At 43.5% G+C, this 22,726-nt stretch overlaps 1 protein-coding gene across 2 annotated transcripts in view; it reads left to right on the top strand.

Annotated features, from left to right (window-relative positions):
- Nucleotides 1-13,144: 13,144 nt before the first annotated feature.
- The window catches only part of Fer (FER tyrosine kinase), a 323,903-nt gene continuing 314,321 nt past the window's right edge, over nucleotides 13,145-22,726 (top strand). For both annotated transcript variants that reach the window (XM_013351613.2, XM_005361336.2), the window contains exon 1: nucleotides 13,145-13,207. The gene's annotated coding sequence lies outside the window, so the exon portion shown is untranslated. The remainder of the gene's footprint in view (nucleotides 13,208-22,726) is intronic.

Raw genomic sequence — 22,726 nt, 5'->3', positions numbered from 1 at the left:
TCTTACCTCTACCAATGCTCAGACCGAGGTGACAATCCTGTCTTCATGAATCCTCAGACACGACTGCTGTCTCTATGAGACCTCAGACTGCATGCTCAGACTGAATCCTCAGACTGCACTGAACTCCTGTCTCTGCCCAGCCATATCACTCCTGTGTCCACCTCCCTAGTGCTGAGATTAAAGGCATATGACTCCCAAGTACTGGGATTCAAGGTGTGAGCCATCACTGCTTGGCTCTGTTTCTCTTTGAGATTGAATCATTCCCACGTATCCCAGGGTGGCCTTGAACTCACAGAGATCCGTCTGCCTCTGCCTCCTGAGTGTGGGATTAAAGATGTGTGCCACCACTGCCTGGCCTCAATGACTAACTAGTGGCTTAGCTCTGCACTCTGATCTTCAGGCAAGCTTTATTGGTTAGATCACAAACAAAACATTACCACTTCAGTTCATGTTGGAAAGTCAAAGAAGCTGAGTTCCAGCATCAGAAACATGGGAAGCGACCATGTACATACACACATTGCCTTGAAGCAGAGGTCAGTGGACAGAAGTAGCAAGGCTTTCCCCTAAGACCCTCTCATAGCTGGGCTGCTTCTGGGAGCTTCCCTCTGGGAGAGCTTCATCAGCTAATCCTCCATGGACCCACCAGAGGAATGCGTGTCTCTTAATTGGTTCCAGATCCAGTCAAGTTGACAACCAAGATTAACCATCACTTTGAGTGAAAATACTTGGTATATTTGTGAACAGAGTGGGGGTTCAGATACATTAAGTATTTTTATTAGGATTCAATCGTGAGTATGATAGCATTCTCTAACAAAAGGCTGTACCAGGGATGGTGCCTCTCCTTGCCCTGAAGAGACTGAGGCAGGAATGATGTGGGCTTTAGTTTAGCTAATAGCACCACCTCTGTTTCAAACAAAACATAAGACAAAGGAGAAGCAGAGGCCCTGCTGCTGTTATCTGTAAGATGAGGAAGTGAAGCACCAACCATAGTCCCCCTTCAGACCTCATGAGTAAACTGTTACTGCTGTGACCGAAATGTTGACGGAAGCAATGGAGGATTTATTTGGCTTGGCCAAACAGACTTGTGTACGTCCTCCGTGACAGGCAGGAGGTAGAGCAATTCAGCATCAAGTGTACACATGGCCCAGGTCAGGAAGCAGAATGCATAGGACACAGCCTGTAACCTTTAGAGGTCCCCACGCCTAGTGACCTGCTTTCTACAGCCAGGACCCACCTCCTAAAGGTTCCACAGCCTGCCAATACGGTACCAACAGCCACCTTACAAACTTCCAGAACATAAGCCTAGGGGGACAATTCATATTCAGATCATCACACTGTGGAGCAGTAGGCTGGGAAAGAGGAGATGCAGCACAAATAATAAAAACCCAGAGGCAGATAGTGGGGTCCAAACTGACCGGAAAAGCAAAGCAGCCAAACCACTAGAGAGATCTTATCTCTACCAAGGCTCAGACAAACAAAGGGGTGATCCTACAATTCTCTCCACCAATCTCATAGTCCACACTGCACACTGCTCCTGTTTCTACCTCCCTAGTTCTGGGATTATAAACCTGTGATCTCAAGGATGGGATTCCCTTTGCATGTGCTCGGTTTCTCTTTTAGACAGATTCAATCTTGTGTAGTCCAGGGTGGCCTTGAACTCACAGAGTTTCATCTGCCTTTGTCTCCCAAGTCCCAAATCCTGGGATTAAAGGTATGTGCCACACTCCCTGGCCTGTATGACTGCCCTGCCCTCTGATCTTCAGGCAAGCTTTATTTATTAAAACACAAATAATATATCACCATAAGGAAATGGAATCAAAGATTGTGGTTGATTGAACTCTTCTGTTGCCGTGATAAAACATCATGACTGAGGCAATTTAGATTAGGGAGGATTTATTTTGGTTTATGGTTCCAGAGAGTAAATCCATAATGGTGGCCAAGGCATTGGAGTAGGCAGCCAGAGCAGAAAGTGGAGAGGTCACATCTTCAACCTCCAACACAGAGTAGAGTGGGAACCAGAAGTGGAGTAAGCCATAAGCTCTCAAAGTCCATCGTCCTCAAGATGGTGCTTACTTCCTCCAGCAAGGCTTAGCCACCTCCAGGAATGGCACCAACAACAGGGACCCACATGTTCAAATACTTGATCCCATGGGAGACATTTTCCATCCAAACCACCACAGTGACTAAACCCAAGCCCTAACTGCTACCCAAAATGTCTGTGTGTGTTTCTAAAATTGCTGGCGATGGACTAAGTAGGTACTAAAGATGTCTTTCTAAATTTAAACATTGATAACTATCACTGCATAGCAAATGCCTGAGGACATCCTGCCAGGAAAACAACCTATAAAGAATGCCTGGGCTTTTCCTTATCAATCAAAGCTTGCTTTTTATAGCTGCTGGAAGTAATAATGACAGTCATTATCACTACATTGTGGTTTGACTAGCAGATGAAGAAACACCGGGGAAGCAAACAGATACATGTGGATGTGATTAGGTCATTTATTTTTTTTGAAGGATTAAAACCGAAAATATTTCTGCTCTAAAACAATAATTGATATTAATATTATGCCTATGTGTCTGTGAGTGGGTTTGTGCATGTGAGTTCTGGTGCCCTCCGAGACTGCATCTTCTTGAAGCTGGAGTTACAGGTGGTTTTGAGCCCAGGACACAGGCGCTGGGAACTGACCTCCAGTACTCTGGAAGAGAAGTCAGTGCTCGTAATGGCTGATCCAGTCTCTAATTCCAAGAAGAGGTTTTTAAAATTGATTCTTTGTCCCCTTTTTTGAATTCAATCACTACCACCAATACCAACAACAACTTCAAACAAACACACACACACACACACACACACACACACACAAAAGGCTATGATTAAAATAAAAGAGATAATGTTTAGGGTTGTGGAAGCAGCTCAGCCAAGGGTCCCTGACTAGTTTGTCACAGACCCCGAGTTCAGTCTCCGTTAGTTTGAAACAAAATATCACCCGGATTCTCTTATTAATCTAAGCTTTGCATATGCATTAGTGAACTTAGAATCACGCCTCTTCTTTTGAAGTTGTTTGCCTTATTCTCCTATTCCAAAGACAAGCAACTGAGGCATGCAGGTTCTGTGACCTGATCTAAACAGCTAGGCTCCAGTTTAACCTGAGAGGCCTGGCTGCAGAGACAAGGCTTTGACTCTTTAACCTTCCTTACTAGAGCAGTCTGTCTCAGGCATGCATCCACGTTCTCTATTTTACCACGCAATTTTAAGACACACAGACGCTGTCAAATTCAAATACAAACCCCATGATAACCTGCTGCAAGCTTCTTTGCTATATTTCATGCATAATTATCACAAAACATAGGCCATCTTTTATGAAAAACGTAATTACAGATAGGCTCTGTATTTTTGAAAGACCCCCAAGGTGGGCTGCCTTTCAGTCTGGAGAGACCCTCCCAAGGAACAACGAGTCCACTCGTGCGGATGCAAACAGCAAGAGGTTTGTTGGGTGGGCACAGGTACCTGTGGGCGGCAAATCCTTTCGGAGGACTTGCGTGCCTTCAGGTTGGGGCAGTGGGTTTTTATGGGGTAGGGCAGCAAAAGCGCGGGTACAGAAGCGAGAGGCGTAGTTACAGGGTTTTTATTGGTCAGTTTGAATGTGGCCGAGCTCAGAGCGGGGCAAAGCCCCTAGTTTCCGAGAATTCAGCCGTGGGCTGCCTTGGCTCTTATCTAGGGCCGACAGGGTGCCTTTCTCGGTATCCACCGTCCCCCGGTCCTCCCCCTGGCCCAAGCCACAGGGGTCCCTATCTCGTTTTGGCAGCTTCTAAAACTGCCCTTTGTTTAAACCCTGGATATTTAGTACAAGCCTTGCAAAATGGCATTACGGGTGCTAAGTTGTTTAACAAGCTTGGCGGGGGGTCTTTCAATAGGAAAGAGGGCAGCAGAAGCAGATTACAGAAGCAAATGCGTGGCTAGTGGTCAGTTGGAATGGGGCAAGGGGCATAGGTGGTTTTTCCTTTCCCAGCACAGATGTATGGCAACAGATTTCCTGTTAATTGATGTCCTGTCTTATCCTATTCTATGGATATAGATAGCCTGCTTTACAGCCAGGGACCCTGACCTCACTCTGTACTTACATTTGTTCGTCAAAAAGCCTTGTGAAATGACATTACCGCAGCTAAGCTGGGATCTTTCATAGGAGGCATTGTTTCTTTTGTGAACTGCTGATATTCTAAGTTTGGCACATATGCTGGCTATAGGCATCCTGTTTCCCCAAGCAGGTGGGATGTTCTCATGAGAGCAGGCCAGCTGCGGGTTCTGGGGGGGTGTTCAGAGGGTCTTTCATTTTGAAATAGAAAAATCACTTACAGTCTATCCCATATGATCCCATCCCTCCTAGTCATTCATGAGTCGTCCTTCTATACTGCCTGGTAGTGATCTGTACCTAGTCTTCTGAGAAGAGCGTCCTTCCCCTTCAGCTGTGTGTTCTCAACGAAAGCTTCCCAGGCACGATTCAGATTACTGTGCATACTCTGTTGGTCTCAAAGTCCCTCCCTTGGATAAGCTAGCAACGGCAGTGGGTTGTAAGAGTTGAATGCTTTCTGGGCCACAAAGAGGAATCGATCAGATAGGGAATTTAATGCAGTATCTTTATGGTTATATGAGGTGAAACGAAGAGAGGATGAGAAAAATTAAACACAGGAACGAGGACAAACAAGGTGTGTGTGTGGGGGGGAGTTGAGTGAATCCTGGCTTCAATCTAGGCCCTGGTACAGCTATTTCAGCTTTTCCAGTTATCTCCTTCCAGTGCCGTGATTATTCAACAATCAACAGTTTTGTCCACCCCCAGCATTTTTTTTCAACTCTTTGCCTTGCTTACCTAAGGGTGTTGGAGATGGTTTCTGATCCTTGCCACCAGAGAATTCCCTTCATACACATTAAAATGTATCACATTCAAGGTATCTATCATATGTGTGTTAGAAAATGCCATGGCTTCCCCATGAGAACTCTGCATACGAGAACTGAATGGAAGTCTCTTTAGTAGTGCTTGTCTGGCTGGGGCTAAGGCCCAAGGAAGAGCTGACCTCGAATAAAAGATTTGCTAACTTATACAGACCTCAGACTTAAGCGTTTTACACGGTGTTTCATGTGTAAATCTCTTGGAGATCTTGGGCCCAGGTTACACTTTGAACAATTTAAACAGAGACAGGAGACTCCAAGTCTGGCCTCCCGGGCAGATAGAATATTTGCACCGCAGAGACGTTGCCAGAATTATTTCTTAAGTCCACCAGTGCTGGCTGTTCTTTCTGAATAGTTGTTACCCAGGTTCATCCCGGCCATTGCACAAAATTATGTGTTTCCTGATAAGAGTACAAGGAACTTAATGGTGTTTCCTGATAAGAGAACGAGGAACTTAATGGTAGACTTCATGGTAGCTATGACCCCGTGTTGACCCCTTGAGCTGCCTGTTAGAGATGTGTTCTTTAGGGATGGGCAATTTAATGGCTGGCGAATAAGCATTTGTATCCTTGCATTGTAAACTTGGCTTGTCTCTATCAGGCCTGGCCAACACAGTACTTATCATTGGTGTATTTTGTAGGCAGAGCTCCCCTAGCTAAATTCTGCTTTGTGTGATTTAATGTCTCCTAAGCAAATCGACTAGTAAATACCTTATTTGCTTTGAGTTTTTTCTATATTATATGTTATACTGTAATTATTATTTTATTGTCACAGTATATTAGGCAGAATTCCAGGACGGCCTCCAAGATGTCTTCCCATATACATATGGACATATATAATATGTATATATATATACATATACATCACAAACATATACTATGAAATTGAGTCTAGAGGGTAGAAAAAAAATAAAGTTACAGATTCAAAGTAAGAGAAATGGTTCCTACCCTGGTTTGGAGACAATGAAACTCACCATGACTTCTATACCTGCAAAGGACTGAATTTTGTTAAGCAAGTCTTGGGGGGGGGTTGTGAAATTGATCATACAACTGATTTCAAACTATGCAGGCAGCCTGGTGAGGGGTTCACAATTGTCATTTCAGCACTGGTGAAGCTAGACGGAGAGTCCACCAACAAGTTCAAGGCCAGCCTGGGGCTACATCACGAGTTCCAGGCTAGTCTGGGCCTACAGAGTGAGATGGGGGGGGGGGCTGGGGTAGAGGAAGATGAAGAGGAACAGCATGAGAATGAGAAAAAAAAACAGTTTATTTATAAGCAAGACAAAAACCCCTGTTGGCTTTTCTCAGCGCAGCTAGAATGAAACAGACTCTCACTAGCAGAAAAATCTCACCTCATCGTGCCTGTCCTTTCCCTCCCTTTGGTGGGTTCACGTCCCTTGCATCACACTGGGCTTTCTGTGCTTGTCACACTCATCTTTTCCACCCCAGAGTGTGCGACTGTCTAGAACATTCTGTTCCTACGTCTACCTGTAGCTGGTTTTCCCCCCTCCAGGTTGCATTTCAAGGTTCATCTTTCCAGAGTCACTTGTTACCAGAGTCCCTCCCTGCCCCTAGCAACAGCACACCTTGTCATGGCACCCTTCCACTCAGACTTTAACACTGCCAAGAATGCCATATTTGTTTGCTAATTACCTAGCCCCCATCGAGATGGGAGGCTTACTCTTGGTGTATATTGATACTTCAGAAAATATTCTTGGTAAACAAATAAGTTAATATGTAAGGAAACATACATTTTAAAATGAAATCCTACATTCAATCCAATTGGAAGAAAGTTATTTATTATGTAAACGAAGCATAACAATTCTTGGATATTAACAATAAAATTAAAATTGTGGGGGACTGATGGAAATATTTCACTTCTATTCCTTTGTTTGGAACAATTCTTTCAGGTTCACAATTTAAAGTATATTGTGTGTTTTTAGATAAAAATATTTTAACTGAATATGTTCATTTATATCACTCAGTTCATTATTAGTGACAATCTTGGGACTTTATAAGATAAACTGCATTTCAAGTAGAAGAAAGTTTATCACTCAGTTCTTTTTTAGTAGCAATCTTTGGACTTTAACAAGGTAAACTGTGTCTTTCAAGTAAGAAGAAATTTGTTTCATATATATGTATGAGACACAGCACACACACATACACACATACGGACTTGCCTTTTTTACTGAAGGGCAGGAAGATTTTCTTCAGTGTGGTATTCTGAATGTTTATCATTTTCCATTTTTTCCAGTTAGAGTCTATGATTGATTTGTAATAATGTGAGAGATATAGATGGGGTATTTTACTTGCGGATGTCCAATTGTGTAACTACCTTTTCTACATTCTTCTGTCTTCAAACTGTTGCCAAGGATCACTTGACCATATCTGCCTGGTGTGTATTTGTGTGTCTTGAATTCAGCGTTGCTCTTTCTGAACCCTCCCCCACCTCCAAGCCAGGGTGTAGTTCAGTGGGAGAATGCTTCTCTGGCTTATGTGAGTCTCTGGGATTAGTCCTGGTGCTGCAAAACAAAGCAAATAAAGAACACCACCAACCAGCCAGCCAACCACCAACAACAAAAACAAATTAAAGCAAAACCTGTATTTTAAAATGGGCAAAAATTCTTTGAATATACACTCTGCAAAAGAAGAGACATGAATTTCAAGTAAGCAGTGAAAAGCATTCCCCATTGGTACCCATTGGGGAAATATAAGCTAATACCACTATAGATCTATCAGAAGGGTCAAATATCGGATTGTGGTAGTCTCAGCACTAGGGGGTTGGGGCAGAGTAGTATATAGCTGTAAGTTTAAGGCCAACCTGGATTCTATTGTAAGTTCCAGATCAGTCCTGGCTACAGTGTAGACTTTCAAAAGACAACAAAAATTGGCAAATAAAAATGTCAAAGCAAACCAATTTTCCAATTTTTTTGCAGTACTCAGTGCTGGTAGACAACAAGGAGCCACTGGAACTGTCATATGTCACTGGGGTGGCATAAAATGGTGCAAGGCCCTGGAAAACCTTTGGCAGGGCTGGCTGGGATGAAGCTCATTGTTCTGCTACTTGTTCAGAATGGGCAAGCATCTGGGTTTGATCCCCGACACCATGAAGAAAACTAAAGCTTGCTGGTTGCTTATAACATTAATTATCACTTGTTGGGGTTGAGTAGATGGTTCAATGGGTAGAGGAGTTGCTGAGCAAGCAGAAGGACCTGCATTTAGATCTCAGGCCCTACTAAAAAGCCAGCCATGGCTACAGGTGCCTGCAGTTCCAGAGCTGGGGAGCAGACAGGGTCAGACTGATCTCTAGTGCTCACTAGACAACCAGTAACCCTTGTTGGCCAACCAAACAACTTCCTCTAGTCTCTGAGTCCTGGCTCAGTAGGAGACCCTGCCTCAAAATAAGATGTGATACAAGACAAATCTGGCTTGATCCTTAATGGGGCTGTTACTCAGATTAGCTCACAGTAGCTGTGGTTACCTGCACTAGACCTGACAAGATCAAGTCTTGCAGAATGCCAGCATGGATGAGGGAGATGCCCCTGAGGTTCCACCTCTATTGGAGGAACTATTGGTCACTGATGGCTGCTGAGGGGAAGAGTCATCTCCTTAGGGGACATGGCCATACTCACTTCTTTCTTTAAATGTTTCCTTGGGGTAAAGTATCTTGTTCTCATGCACACATTATCTTCCTTTCTAAGATTTATTCTTATTATTTGTAATTGTGTGTGTGCGCGTGTTTAAGGGAGACAGATGCATTGGCTCCCACTGGAGCTGGAGTTACAGGTGGTTGTGGGTCACTGAACTCTGGTCCCTTGAAACAGCACTATGCATCCTTACCCACTTACTGAGCCAACTCTCCAGCCCAGGGTTTTCTATTTAAAGGAAACCACTCACAGTTCATTGAAATCTCTTTTGGTTTTGTTTTGTACCAGCCCTTCTTCTTCCATCTGGCATCTGATTTCCATGACTGGAGGAATGATTGCAGATGATACCCACGTATCTTTTTATAGCCGAACTTGGGGATCACAGACGTCATTCTTGATGTGATTTGGCAAGGGATCTGGCTATGTCAGATACAAGACTCTCCAAGTAGACATAAAAATATTCCTCCTCAGATAAGTCACTGTCCCCGGAAACCCGGAGCCTGCCGTTGCAGGAGCGGAGCAAGAGAAGCACGTGGAACCACACTTACTTCCTCTGCTTCTCTGGAAGGCACCTCACTCCTCTCTGCACTCTGCTGTCTTTTCGCTCGGCTTCCCCTGGGAGCAAACATTTCTGTTCCTTAGTAACTTGGTGGAGGAAGTGATCTGAGGATCCGGTCTACACATTTCTTAGATTACACAGACTTCCAGCTAATTCTGTGTGCAGCTCCTCTCCTTACTGCTGCCTTCAGGGATCTCTGCCAGCTGGGTTCCCCGAGACCTGGACCTAAGTTTATGTGCTGCTGCAAGCATCTAGAGATGTAGTCTCAGCCCGCTGCACCTTGTCGACCAGCCTAGCTGGTCTCCTAAACACAGATTTCCTTTTAAAAACTCATCCTAGAGCTTTGCAAGTCAGACTCTCTGAGAGGGTGGCTGGTAATGTGCACTTCCTAGGAGGCCTTCAGGTGACCACACCGGGAAGTCATTACTCATCACTCCAGCCCTGGAGGTCAAGCACATGCTCAAGTTTTGTCTTTGAAGGCACAAAGGACTAGGCATAAGGGAATGAAGGAAAGGGCAGGCAAGTCCTAAGAAAACAATGGCTTACTAAAGAAACAGACCTTGACTAAACTGTGGCCATTTTATGAGGACTCCTCTTGATGAGGAATATTGGTGGCAGTATTTCTCCTTGGAGAAGGGAAAGCCAAGGAACTAAGGGAAACACCGTGAGTCTGTTGAGCCAGGCAGCCTCTGTCTGGGAGGGGCGCATATGAATGGTTCTTAGTGGGGTTGACTTTGACTTTGAAGACCACAGGAGTTCTGTTCTGTCATCTACTTTGCCTTCCTTCCCTCTGCTCCCCTTATTTTCCATTTCCCGTTCTGTAATGCAAAGGAAGTCATATATATGCATTTTGAACTTTGGAAAGCCAATATAACAAACATCTTGACCTTCACCCGGACATGATCTCTAGGGAAAGCATTCGTCTGAGTGAACCATCTCCAGAATCTATGAAGTTTATGCGCTGTGAGGACAGACTGGGTATCACACACAGGAAAAAAAAAACAAACATTTTTTTTCTTCTGTCCTCCTTATCACTACATCTGCTTTAGGAGTGGTGTGTGCAAGTGGTTAGGTCTAAAAAGTGAACAAGGGAACAGTTCTAGATGAAAGGAGCTGGCTGGGAGACGGAGAAGAGAAGGAGCAAAGGTTACAGAAGTGGCACTCGCTGAACTACGCTGGCACACAGCCAAGATCCCTCAAGTCCTTGAGAAAATTTTAAACAGGAAAGCGAGAGGGAGATAGGGTGAGGAATGATATTAACTAAAAGTAAAGAATTAAAAAGTAAAACTTAATTAGAAATTAAAAAGTAAAATTTAATTAGAAATGAAAACCAATGACCTAGTTTTAATGTTCACATTATATAGATTTTTTTCGCCAGGAAAGTCACTTCATCAAAATATAAAATTTGGTATTTAATCTGTACAAATAATACACCGAGGACTTGTTTGTTACAGCTAGGCAGTATTGTGGCATTTCACAAACTGTGGCAGTTCCTGGTACAGATCTAAATTTCAGTGGAAGAAAATGGATCTATTAAATCCTATGTTAGTTTCGCCAACTGCAGGATGACTAGAATTTTATGACGGCCGTGAAAGGAAATTATTTTCCTTCATATCCTATAGTCACAAGATTGTACAAGGAAATTTGCTCAGAATTTTTGGAAGTGGAAAAAAAAGTATTTGTTAAATATGTTGTAATGTAAAGTGATTATATTATAGGGAAAACCAGTAAAACCAGGAGTGCTATTTTCCCTCCCTCCCTTCTCTTTCTTTTTGCCAAATTTAACTGATGACTAATTTTTTTTTTAATTGCAAAGTTGCACTTCTAAACATGATGCCTGACACAGGGTAGACAACTTAGACTTCTTGAATGTATCGCTGGGATTAGAATATATAATTATAGAACTGAAAAGGTTTTTATTGCTTTTGGGAAAGTGCATTCCATTCTCATATATAGGTGTGTGCACTAGTAACTCACCAGCCACATCATCTACATTTAGATCTTTTTATAAAGATGGGAAGCCTAAGGTTCTTGGAAAAGGTGCGCTTGGTAAAGCAGTGTCAAAAGTTATATGATTTTTCCAAACTATTTAATACATACATAATTTTTTATTTATTTCACCTACACTGACATATAAATACAGCAATCCATGCTTATAGAAAATTAGCTTGCATTTTAGGAGGCTATTTATGTATTTAACTACAGAACTACATAAATACATAGAAAACATCATTTTTAATTTGGAGTTCATTGATAAAATAATGTAAGAGAAGGAAAGCACCTTTATTGTCAAATAGGCATTAAATCAGAATGTGATACATATCCAAGGCATTACCCAAGAGATTAAGACATGAATTTCTCCCTTTTCTGTAGACGAGTAGATACAACCCATTATTAGATTTTCATAATGAGCAATGACTAGTAATCAGGTAAGAGAACCTGGTACTATTTGTCACATCTATAGTGGATTGTTGGGGTGCCATCTGTACTTTAAGAGGAATGATAATCCTTATGCCCGAGGTAGTTTTGCAATTTAGAGTTCTAGTGTTTCACAGAAACTGGGAGATAGGAGGCTATTTCTGTTGGTGTCTCTGAACTTTGAGAGATACTGGTTCCCAGGTTTGTTTGTTGTCCCCAGGTAGGGGGTTCCCCTACTCTTAGTGGGGTTCAACCAGGGTTTTAAGTGCTCGAACACTGATTCACACACCTGTATCTTCCAAGTTCTTGAGGAAGATATCCCTGGATCATGGATCTGATAAGAGTACTTAATAATTGTTTTCTGAGAAAAAGGGGAGAGAATCTCATCCATTTTGAACAGGAAGGCGTAAACATCTGTGTGTCCTTACAGTATGTTTGGTTTCTTGGGCTCTGAAACGGACTTAAGTGAATAACCATTTAGAATGAAAAGTATTCATCTTTCTTCTTTGGCTCTCACCTAACTCAAAAGTTTTAAGGGTGGGAGTGGAAATGAAGTTGTTAGACTTGCTGCTCGCAACCAATGTGGCTGAGCTCACGTACAGGATACACTGCCTTAAAAAGCGTGCTACAGCAATACGGGAGTGACGCTCCGTGACGAGTAACACCTATCACAGAGCTCCAGATCACCTATTAAGATCTGTTCTGTCCACATTACTCATTTTGCACCAAATTGCCGAAGAGAGCTTCGGAAAACGGCCCTCATTGGAAGAGCCGAGCAGTCTGAGTTCTCGCTTTCCAGACTTTCCTAGAGGTAAGTACTTTGGAGGGGACCGCTCCCAGGACCCGCCTAACACCTTGCAACAGCATCCATGTGCCCAGAAGCCTCTCAGATCGTCAGCGTCGCAAGGCACCGGGAGCACAGGAATGAGAAGAGACTAGTGCTGAGCGCGCTGCAGAAATGCAAAGCCGCTTTAAAGGAATCCACGTTACAGCACACGCAAGCAAAGCGCGGGAAGGTAGAGGGACAGTCCGATGCAGAGCCGCACGGGGTGGGGAGGAGACGCGGCACCCGCCCGTATCCCGCGGGCGCTTCACGTCTAGGCACGCCTCCTTTCCGGCCGGAGCGCGGGGCTGACCCTTCCCGGCGGCCCCAGCTTATCACCCGGCCAGGCCATTTCCCGGCTTTCGGCCCTGCGAGCCTCCCCGAATTTCCTGTCAGGCCACCTCTGCCTCCTCGCCCATCCCGATAGCTGGGCTCGGAGAACCGGGCTCCTCAAAGACGGAGAGCCGCGAGGACCAGCCCCGCGGAGAAGCGGCCCACAGGGCGGCGGCCGCGGCCCACGCCTCCGCGCCCGCAACCCAAGCCCGCTTCCCACCCGCTAAGCCCCGCCCCTCGCGGGCCCGGGCCAATGGGCCGCGCCCGCCTCCTGGGAGGTAGTAGGGGAGGGGGTTGGGACCGGCGGCAGCGCCCGCCCCTCGCCCTTGCTCATTGGCTAAGCACTCAGGGTGCCCGGAGACCGGAGTGTAGCGGGATTGGCTGTAGAGGTTCGCGACGGCGGCGCCTATTGGCTGGGGCAGCCCCCGTGACGCCGGGTGGCGACTGGCTCCCGGGTCTGAGGGGCTCCTGCTTGTCAGGTTCTAGGTAGGTGCGTTTCACGCCGCCGTCGGTAGGCACTGTTGCCCCGGGCAACGCCCCGGGAGGTGGGAAGGAGGCCGGAAGGCGAGCTCAGCACCGGGGGCAACCGTCCCCGCCCGCAGCGGGGCTCCGGGCTTTGGCCCAGCGGGCGAGGGCTGCTCGGAGGCTCTTCCTCCGCCCTCAGCCGGCTCCGACCCCGCCCGGGGCTGCGGGGTCACTCGCCCCATCCTCCCCGCGACGGAACATTCCGGGTTGGGCTTTGGTCCGGCTGCTCACCCGGCCCGCCAGGCCCGCCCCTCCCACCCGTCCGCACCCGGAGGCTGAGGGGGCGGTGCCGGCCGTGGCGGGCGCCTGGCCCCGCCCCGTCGCGGGTCGCGGGTCTGCGGGGCGTGGGGCGGGGTTGGGGGCTGCGGCGCTGCTAGTCCGCACCCGCTCCCTACTGGCGCTCATCGCCATTCGCTCACGGTGCCCAGAACTCTTGTGGGCTCCTCCCCTGGTCGCCCTGTTCTGGAGGACCCAGCCCCTCGTGTTCCCGCAGACCCTTCACATCGGGACCCACTAACCCTGTCTTGCCTCTTGTCCAGCTTCATGTCCCATTGCCCCTCTTGTTCAGGGCTGCCCTTCAGGAGTCTGAACCAGATCTAGACTCCTGGTGTGAAGCCGCAGTCAGGGGTGATTTTTTTTTTTGCCCCAGGGGCTGTTTAGGGTTCTGAGGTGTCTGGAGGCACCCTTGTGTTCTCCTAGGAACAGCTCTCTGAAACATGAGGTTAGTTTTGGTAAGAGCGAGGACGCTTTTCAGAAGAGTTAGAGTTCAGCTCTAAGTTTCCACGAGGTGGTCGATTTGGTACTCTACTTTTGTGATATCGTTGGGGATGCCATTGCAACCTAAATTTGCGAAGGGTAGGTCAGCCTTTCATTTTCATGCACCTTGTGATGTCAGTACAATGAAACTATTTCGCCTTCTGAAGAAACTTACATATTCACAGTAGTCTCACCATCTCTTAAGCATATGCTACTCCAGCTTGTAAAGTAGTTTTCAGGCGTTTTAAGAAAAATTCACCTGAAGTTGCAGCATATTAAAGTAGGATTTAAAAAAAATTGAAGATAAGGCCGACACTATTTTAGTGGTTGATGTCTAAAAATTTTGCGCTCCATATGTGAAATGGGAACAGGATTAAAGGGGAAAATAATATTGCAGAATGCATTGTCGGGTGCAGGGACTGTTTGTGTACACAGCTCCTCAGGATTTATGATGGTAGTGGAAGAGCCACAGGATATTAAAGGTTGAGTGTATTTTACAGCCAAGAAAAGATTTTCTGATAGCCCTCGAGTTAAGGGTTTTCAAAGGTCCCAGAGATGTTTTAAGAGAGTACATAGGCATTCTTGGAAACACTTTCGGTTTTCTTCCATAAAAGACCTTTGGCGAAGATCTGTTTCTTTTCTGCATTGACAGTATTAATATACACTAGCTGAGATTATGTAGTGTCCTGTAAAAGCAGCGTCTGCTCTGCTTCAAAGGTAGATGTCATTGGCGTGGGAGAAGTAGTCCAGGCATTTCTGGACGAGATACTCGAATTTCATTCTTGGTTGCCATGTCGCTCTAACTTGTCTGTAAACTCTTCAGATTCACGGTCTTTTCTGCTCCTGTCAAAAGTTAGAAAAAGGGAGGTGTGCTTGTTTAATGTGGCTGCAGTACCTTTTAATAGCTGTTCCATAATAAATATTAACAGCAGAGGAACTGAAACGATCAGATTGGAAAAGTTAGCATAACTGTATAGAAGATCAAAATATTGTAAGGTCCTTGTTTATAAGTGGAAATAGTAAAACTAAATAGTAGCAGGAAAAAGGCAGTAGTAGTTTAGTTCCACGAAGCATTACTCAGTGTGTTTGTGAGGTGTGGAAAGACAGATCTTTGTATCTACGCCGAGATTAGCAATGTCATTGTGGTAGTCACAGAAAAGATAGCCTGCAAACTTGTCATAGACACCAGCGTTCTGTTCTAAGCTTGGCTTTATGTTAGTAGATGGCAGTTTTGCACCATGATGTACATCTTTTGGAGTGAGAACCAAGGAATGATCGCTTATTCAGTGTTTTGATCATGTAACTGAATAAATTGGACCAATCTTATGCATGTTGTTTTGGAAGAATGTATTTTGTGATGGAAAAGAATTTGCAAATGCAGCTTAAGAAAATAACTACGTGGATACCGAGTAACCTTGTTCACTAGGTTTACTAGTGTTTCAGCAGGACTTCAACTCTCTTCAGTGTTGTGTCATAGGGTTAATGATGGAAGATCTTAACACAGAACTTCAGAACAGAAGTGGAAATGGCATTCATTTATATACATATAGTAATTGTATCTTTTCAGTCTTAGGGAAATTTTTCTTAAATATTTGTGACCTTTTAAATTTCAGAAAGACTTTATACCTATCTTTGTACACACTTAATTTCTAAAATATTTAAGAGGTAGTTCTCAGAATTTACAAATGGATAAGATTTTGATTGTTTTGGGGCATATTTATTGTGGTGTATACATCAGAACAAGGACACAGTTCTGAACTTGAGTGAATTCAGCTAACTTGGCAATGGTGACTCGCATGCAATGTTTGCACCAGAGTGCTGCTTTCCCTGCCTCTCCTCCTCCTTACTCTTTTTATTCCCATTTTCATCTAGTTACTCAGGATGAGTTCTGCAAAGTCAGTTGAGAAGATACAGAGAAGAAAAGTAATTCTATCATAGTTACTGTTCTGAAAATAACCGAAATTTGCCATGTACCACACGATACTGTCAGTTATGACAGTCTGGTGTATACCGTCCAGTGTATCTACATCTGCATCTGTGTTAGAGAGTTCCTGAGTTTGAGGCTTGGCTACACTAAATTAGCCGCTTCCGGATCTGGGGAAAAACAGAATAGAGGCTATATTAGAGCTAAAACAGAGAAATCAGAATAAAGTAGCTGCTTTTTTCTTACTCTGTCGGAACAAGCACGGTAATAATGCTTGTAGTTGCTGATGTATGACTACCACATTATGGGGTCGTCAAAAGCTTTGGAAATTCAAAATTATATAAGTAAACTGAAGTTTACTTAGTACCTTTCTAAGAAAATAAATTTTAAGAAAAATGTCCCCATTCTAGGGGCCTTACATATTCAGCTTTAAAGAATGTAACATCATGCATAACTTGTAATTATTTCTCAAATCTTCATCTGTAGTTATAAAACTATGACTAATATTCAGTCTATATGATTACTATCCATTATAAGCTTGATATTATCTCTTTCCTCAGTAAGTATTAATTAAAAGTCTGGAAATTTTAATGACAGAGTTCCCTGCCAGGTTGGGAAAGTGCAGTGAAAAGAAGAACGGCTTATTTTGAAGCCATATAACTTGGGCTTCAGCTCCAGTTTCTCTTTTGTGGGATCTTGGACAAATTACTTAATATCATCAAATCATAGTTTCCTCTTCTATTAAATGAGTAAGATAGAATTACCTCATACAGTAGTTATGCAGAGAAAGGAGACAATGTGAGTAAAAATGCCTGAAGTTAGGAAGTGCTCAGCTTTTGTGTTCAGCTCTTTACATCACTTTTCATCTGTTCTGGTGTTAGCAGGATGGTTCTGTCTTAGTTCGAACTCTTTCACTGAAGACATGCCATGAACAAGGCAACTCTTATAAAAGAAAGCATTTAACTGGGGTCTTGCTTACAGCTTCAGAAGGTGATGGGGGGGGAGAGGAGATGGAGAAAGAAAAAGAGAGGGCGAGAGAGAGGGAGAGAGGGAGAAAGAAAAGAGAGAGAGAGAGAGATGTGAGGAGGGAGGAGAACACAGAGAATGGGCAAGCACACTCTGGTACCAGCAAAGCTGGTTCTCAGGGAAGGGGCACTCAGATCAGTTTCTCAGACCAGGGGCTCTGGATCCTGATTCTGAAGTGCATAGGGGTAGCCTCTTCCACCTCTCGGGTGTAAGCAGGAGCTCTGACAGTCCTAGCTAACAATTAAAAGAGGGCTTCTTATTTCTGGTATTGGGGATTTTGGCTTTTGTTAGGTGGTCTTTGGCTCTTTTTTTTTTTTATCTGTAATCCCAGATGAAAAAAGTTCATTAAAACTACACACACACACACACACACACACACACACACACACACACACACTGAATTATGTGCATTATAGTTTTTTTTAGTAGTTAATGGTTTAATTCTTTGTGACTTTTTCAGCCATCCATATTATTTTACCTCCCTCCTTCCTCTTATTTACCTTCCTCTCTCTTCCCTAAGGACTGTTCCCCCTCCCCCTCATCATATCAATAGTTTCAATTCTTAAAATATTTTCTTTAGCTTTAGGATGCCATTTGTTGTTGGTTGAGTGTGCTGTAAATTCCTTTCATTTGAAAGTATTGAATTAAAATCCATAGAGAGAAGGTAAATTTTATTTATTTATTTATTTGTTTATTTATTTATTTATTTAGGCTTTTTGAGACAGGGTTTCTCTGTAGTTTTGGTGCCTGTCATGGAATGAGCTCTTGTCAACCAGGCTGGCCTTGAACTCACAGAGATCCGCCTGCTGCCTCTGCCTCCCAAGTGCTGGGATTAAAGGCGAGCGCCACTACCGCCCGGCTAAATTTGATTTTCTTAAATTTCTTATTAGCACTCCTACTTTGGATCTCATTCACTTAGTCTGTTTAAAGTTTAAACTGTTTAATTATGGGATTCTAGTTTTTAAAAGAAAACAGTTTAAATGCGCAGACAGCTTGTGGATGTTGGGTGCACTGAGTAAGCCCTCCACTAGGCCTTAGTTGAACTATGCTATGCGGCAGTGACTGTCCCATCCTGCTGCACACGTTTTGATTAAGTTAGTGATTCTCCATGTTTTTTTCCCCACCCAAGTACAAGATGTTTGCACGTGTGACAGTCTAGTGCGGTTTCTAGATGCCAGCTGTGATTTATCTTCCTTTCCCACTCAGGTTTATCAGAATGGAGGTGTTACAGTCTTATCACTAGAGGAACAAACTTGGATTTACTTTAAGTATTGAAAAAAGTCATCAGAATTGTCTATGACTTATCTGTGACAAATGCTTGAGACAAACCTTGCCGTTTTATTGTTGCGATCAAGGGAATTCCTCTTTCCTTAAATGAAAGTCTGTCCCGTGTTTTCTGGTTGTTCTTGTAATATAATAGAAAATGCTATTATGCTGATTTTGTGTAATTGATAATGAAGAATCCAACATTTAAAAGTTGCAGCAAATGTTATCCAGCAGCAAAAAGCGCTTGACTGAAAACACTACAGTATTTGTTCTAAATGGCATCAATTATTAGAGAAAAATGGCAATTAGTTTTATGGTGAAAACTGTCTCTGCAGTGTAACTGTTTTAGGAGTCTTTATATACTAGGCACTTAGTACCTTAAAATGCTCCTTACATTGGCCCAGTCAAAGGAGTGTCTGTAAAATTACATTGCTCAAATGGGAGTGCACTTACTTCTTTTAAAATTTAGTTTTAAGTTTCTGAGATGCGTTTCTCACCATGTAGACCATGCTGGCCTCAAACGGAGATTGGCTTGCCTTAGCCTCCTCTGTCCTGGGATTAAAGGTGTGCTTTATGTCTTTTGAGAATGCTTTTAATCAGTCATTTTACAGAGAAAGATGGTTAGAAATGAATATGAACAAAAGTTTTAAGTCCTGTAGAATTTTGGCATTTGATAAAGTCATTTCTTGAAACATTTGCAAATTTAAGGATCTACTTCTGTAAAAGGAAATAAATTTAATTAAAAAAAAAACTTAAGCTGTCTCTTCAAACTTTTGATGATTCAATAGAGTCATAGTCATTGACTTTATTAAGTATTACTTTTTTTTTTTTTAAAGTGAGAGCTAGGGAACTCTGCATTCTGCAGTTTATACATAGGTAAAGATTCCTATATGCTGGTGTCTGGCAGGTTGCAGGGCAAGAGAGCATTTCTGGCTTCCAAAGCTTCCTGCTTGTCACAGAGTTAGGCTGGTGCTTGAGTTCTGTGACACTCAGTGCTTGCGGGCTTGCTGATGTCGTAGGGATCGAATCTGTTCTCTAAGTGAGGCTGAGTATGTCTGAGGTCTGTCTGTGTTCTTCTTGTGTAGCTTGGGAGGATTTCCCGCACTTGGCTGGTGGGGGCTCTTTTGGTAGCATCATACTTTGCACAAAGGAGAGTGCCAAGATGATTTGTGAACTCAGATGACAATCGTCATATTAGGAAACCATACTCCCCATCTGAAAGTGGCAGCACCATTGTTACTTTGCTTAAACCCTAATCTTTGAAGTGATCCTTAGTTCCTTTTCTTTAATGTCTCCCACATAATCATTCAACACATTCTCTCTTGCTTCAAAATCATTCTGAAATCTAATTCCTACACCTCCACTTCCTTCATCCTAGTTCAGCATCATTTTTCTTTCACATGACTCCTAGTGAGACTCTGTTGGTGTGCAGCCTTTCATCCATTCGAGAAGCTGGCCCTTCCCACAGTCTTCAGGGGGCAGCAGGGGCTCTGCAGATGAGCCACAGTTTGTGGTCCTTGTCTCTTCGCTGCAGGATCTTTGCTAAGATTTTTATTCTCTCCACTATTCTGCACACACAGGCCTCCTTGCTGCGCCTTAAACAGAGACTCTGTATTCTCTCCCCCTTGGCCTGCAGTGCTTTTTCTCCAGGTCTTGGTATAACTCCTGTCTTTATCCTCTTCGGGTCTCTGTTATGTTACCATTAGTCTACCTCTCCCAAGCTTCTTAACTGAGTTTCTTTTCTGTAGTGATTGTCATAGCTAGTTTTAATTTTTTTTTTAAAAAAATCTTTTTGATTTTCCTTTTTAAAGTATAATCTCCACGGAGGCAGGATTTTTGGTCTGTTTTTTTGTCACATGGCTAATAGTTGTCAGCACATATTTGAGTGAAATAGTAATTAAAACAGTTATTTGTCTTCTGTATCATTGTAGGAAGTGAGAATGCTAGTTTGCTGTTCATCTTGGCCTGCCATCCAGTGCTAGTTTGCTGTAGTTGTGGGTCTGTCTCTGGGTGTGTCACTGAGGTACATGCATGTGGGTGTGCCTATGCCTGTGAGACACATGTGGACACCACAGCAGGACATGGGGTGTCTTTCTGTATCGCCCTCTGCCTTATTGCCTTGAGACAGAGTCTGCCACTGAACTGAAGCTGTCTAGTGTAGGCTGGTTGGGCAGTGAGCTTTGCGGTTCTGCCCATCTCTGCCCCACAGTGCTGAAGCTATAGACCTGGGCCAGCCTGCCTAGCTGTTTTACACAGGGGATGGGGATTCAAACTCAGGTTCTCATGCTTGCAGAACAGCTGTTCTTACCCCCTAAACCATCTCACCAGCACAAGCCCGTTAGAGTTCAGATTCATATACTAACAAGTCCTATTTCAGAGCCCTACCTAGAGTTAATTGCAGCAAAAATAGTAGCCAGAGGCATGTCACAGCAGTGTTTCCTCGTCCTGTTGTTTTTGACAGATCATATGATAGGGCCGGGTGGCTGCATGTATAGTCAATGGATTTGCATTCCCGGAGAGAGGGCTGGAATAAAGATATTCTAAACTGCTCTTTCTCCTTAGGGAGATGCCATCTCTACTTTCAACATTGTCCTCTTGTGGATATCATTGTACCTTTGCTTCTCGTACATTCTTCCCCCAAGTGCTGCTCTGGCTCCACCTAATCCCCATCTGTGAAGAAAAACACATTTGAGAAATGGGAATTCCATTTGGTCTGAGTGTGTGAGAGATGAGGACCTGTGGCATCACACAAGTCAGTCAGTGGGGAAGATAAAGGGGTGCCACAGAGGACTCATTCGTCTCCAGTTGTGCTGTGGGAATCCTGGCTGGGTTCTGATAACGATGATAATGCATATGAAGCAACACAAAGAACCCTATTTCTTCACAAATCTATAGTATAATAAAGTCCTGCTTGAACACATCATCAGTAATTCATTTTGAAATGAATCCACTTCAATATTAATGAAAATGCTTTTCCACAGAAAAAATATAGAGAAGACTTAGCTAGAGATTAAGAGAAACCACATTGGTGCTTTGACTGGCTGTCTTGAGGAAACATTTGTCTGCTCAGTATTGAGCCTGGATCCAGTTGAACAGTTTTCTCTGTTCCATGTAGTGTGTTGAGCATGACCATACCACAGCAAAAGATGAAAACGTGAAATTCTAAATAACCCAGTTACAGCACTGGCAAGAGAGTCAAACATTTAAATATTAAAAACTGAGTGGATTACTCTGATTTGGGGATATATTTGGAAAGGAACTAATTACTTATACAGTGTATATATTGGTACATACTTGCTGCATTTGATTCCATAGAAATATTAAAAATGGGAATACTGGAGATTAGGAACACTTGCTTTTCCTGAGAATTTGAGTTCAGTTTCCAGCACCAATGTCAGGTGACTCCTAACTGCTTGTGACTCCATCTTCCAGGTGTCCAATGTCCCTTCTGGCCCTCTTGGGGACATGTCCATATGTGGCACACATACAGACTTGTGTACATACACATAAACAAATGTACACAGGGCTTGGTGGCATTCATTGTCAGTTTCAGGACCCAGGAGTCAGAGGCAGGCAGATCTCAGAGGCAGGTGGACCTCAGAAAGTTTGAGGCCATCTGGTCTATAGAGTGTGTTCCAGGTCAACCATGGCTACACAGAGAGACCTTACCTAAAAATTAAAAAAAAAATAAAAAAATAAAGTCTAAAAGAAAAAAGGAGAGAAACATAAAAAATGAGAGCCAGTGAAATGATTCATCTGGTAAAGGTGCTTGCCAGCAGGCCTGAGGTCCTGAGTTCAATCCCAGGAGTCCATATGCTGGAAGAGCCCCTGCTTCTGCAAGTTGTCTTCTGACTTAATAATATATACTATATTGCTATGGTATAACTTGTGTGCTTTTCTGAAAGAATATAAAAGAAGTGATGACTAAAATTCCTATTTAAATATTTTCAGTTATACATTTTGCCACCTACAGGAACTCATTCAGAAGCCTTACTTTCTGCCACTATGTACTCATCAGAGAGAACTGTAATTCACTTTATGATGGAGCTCATTCAGTTACACTCGCTTGGCGGCTGCTGTGTCTCAGCTGTGGTGTGCAGGACATTAACAAGATAGAAATTCCTTCCCTCATTTACAGTTTAATGGAAGAAGAGGGATTTAATGACATTTTAAATTCTGCGGAGGTTAGATTTGCAGTCACGTTAGCATTGAGAACCATGCCAAATCTAGAAGAAATAAAATGTTTGGAGGCAGTGAAGGTATCTTTGGAGATGTGGCGATCACTGGGAGAGTGGAAGACTTGGAGAATGTGACTGATGTCGGTTTCCTGACTGGAAGGAAGGCAGATGTTTCTGGTGACGTGTGAAATGCCATTGGGTCTTATTAAAGTTAAGGGGAATGGCAGTAAATAAATAAATAAAAATAAGATGGGCCAGAGAGATGGCTCAGTGGGTGAAAAGCATTTGCTGTGCTCGCCTGATGACCAAAGTTCAACCTCTAGGACCCAC

The sequence above is a fragment of the Microtus ochrogaster genome, linkage group LG4, assembly GCF_000317375.1.
Source record: "Microtus ochrogaster isolate Prairie Vole_2 linkage group LG4, MicOch1.0, whole genome shotgun sequence".
In the NCBI taxonomy this organism is placed as follows: Eukaryota; Metazoa; Chordata; class Mammalia; order Rodentia; family Cricetidae; genus Microtus; species Microtus ochrogaster.
The sequence above is the reverse complement of the archived record's forward strand: the minus strand, read 5'-3'. Positions and strand labels throughout refer to the sequence as shown.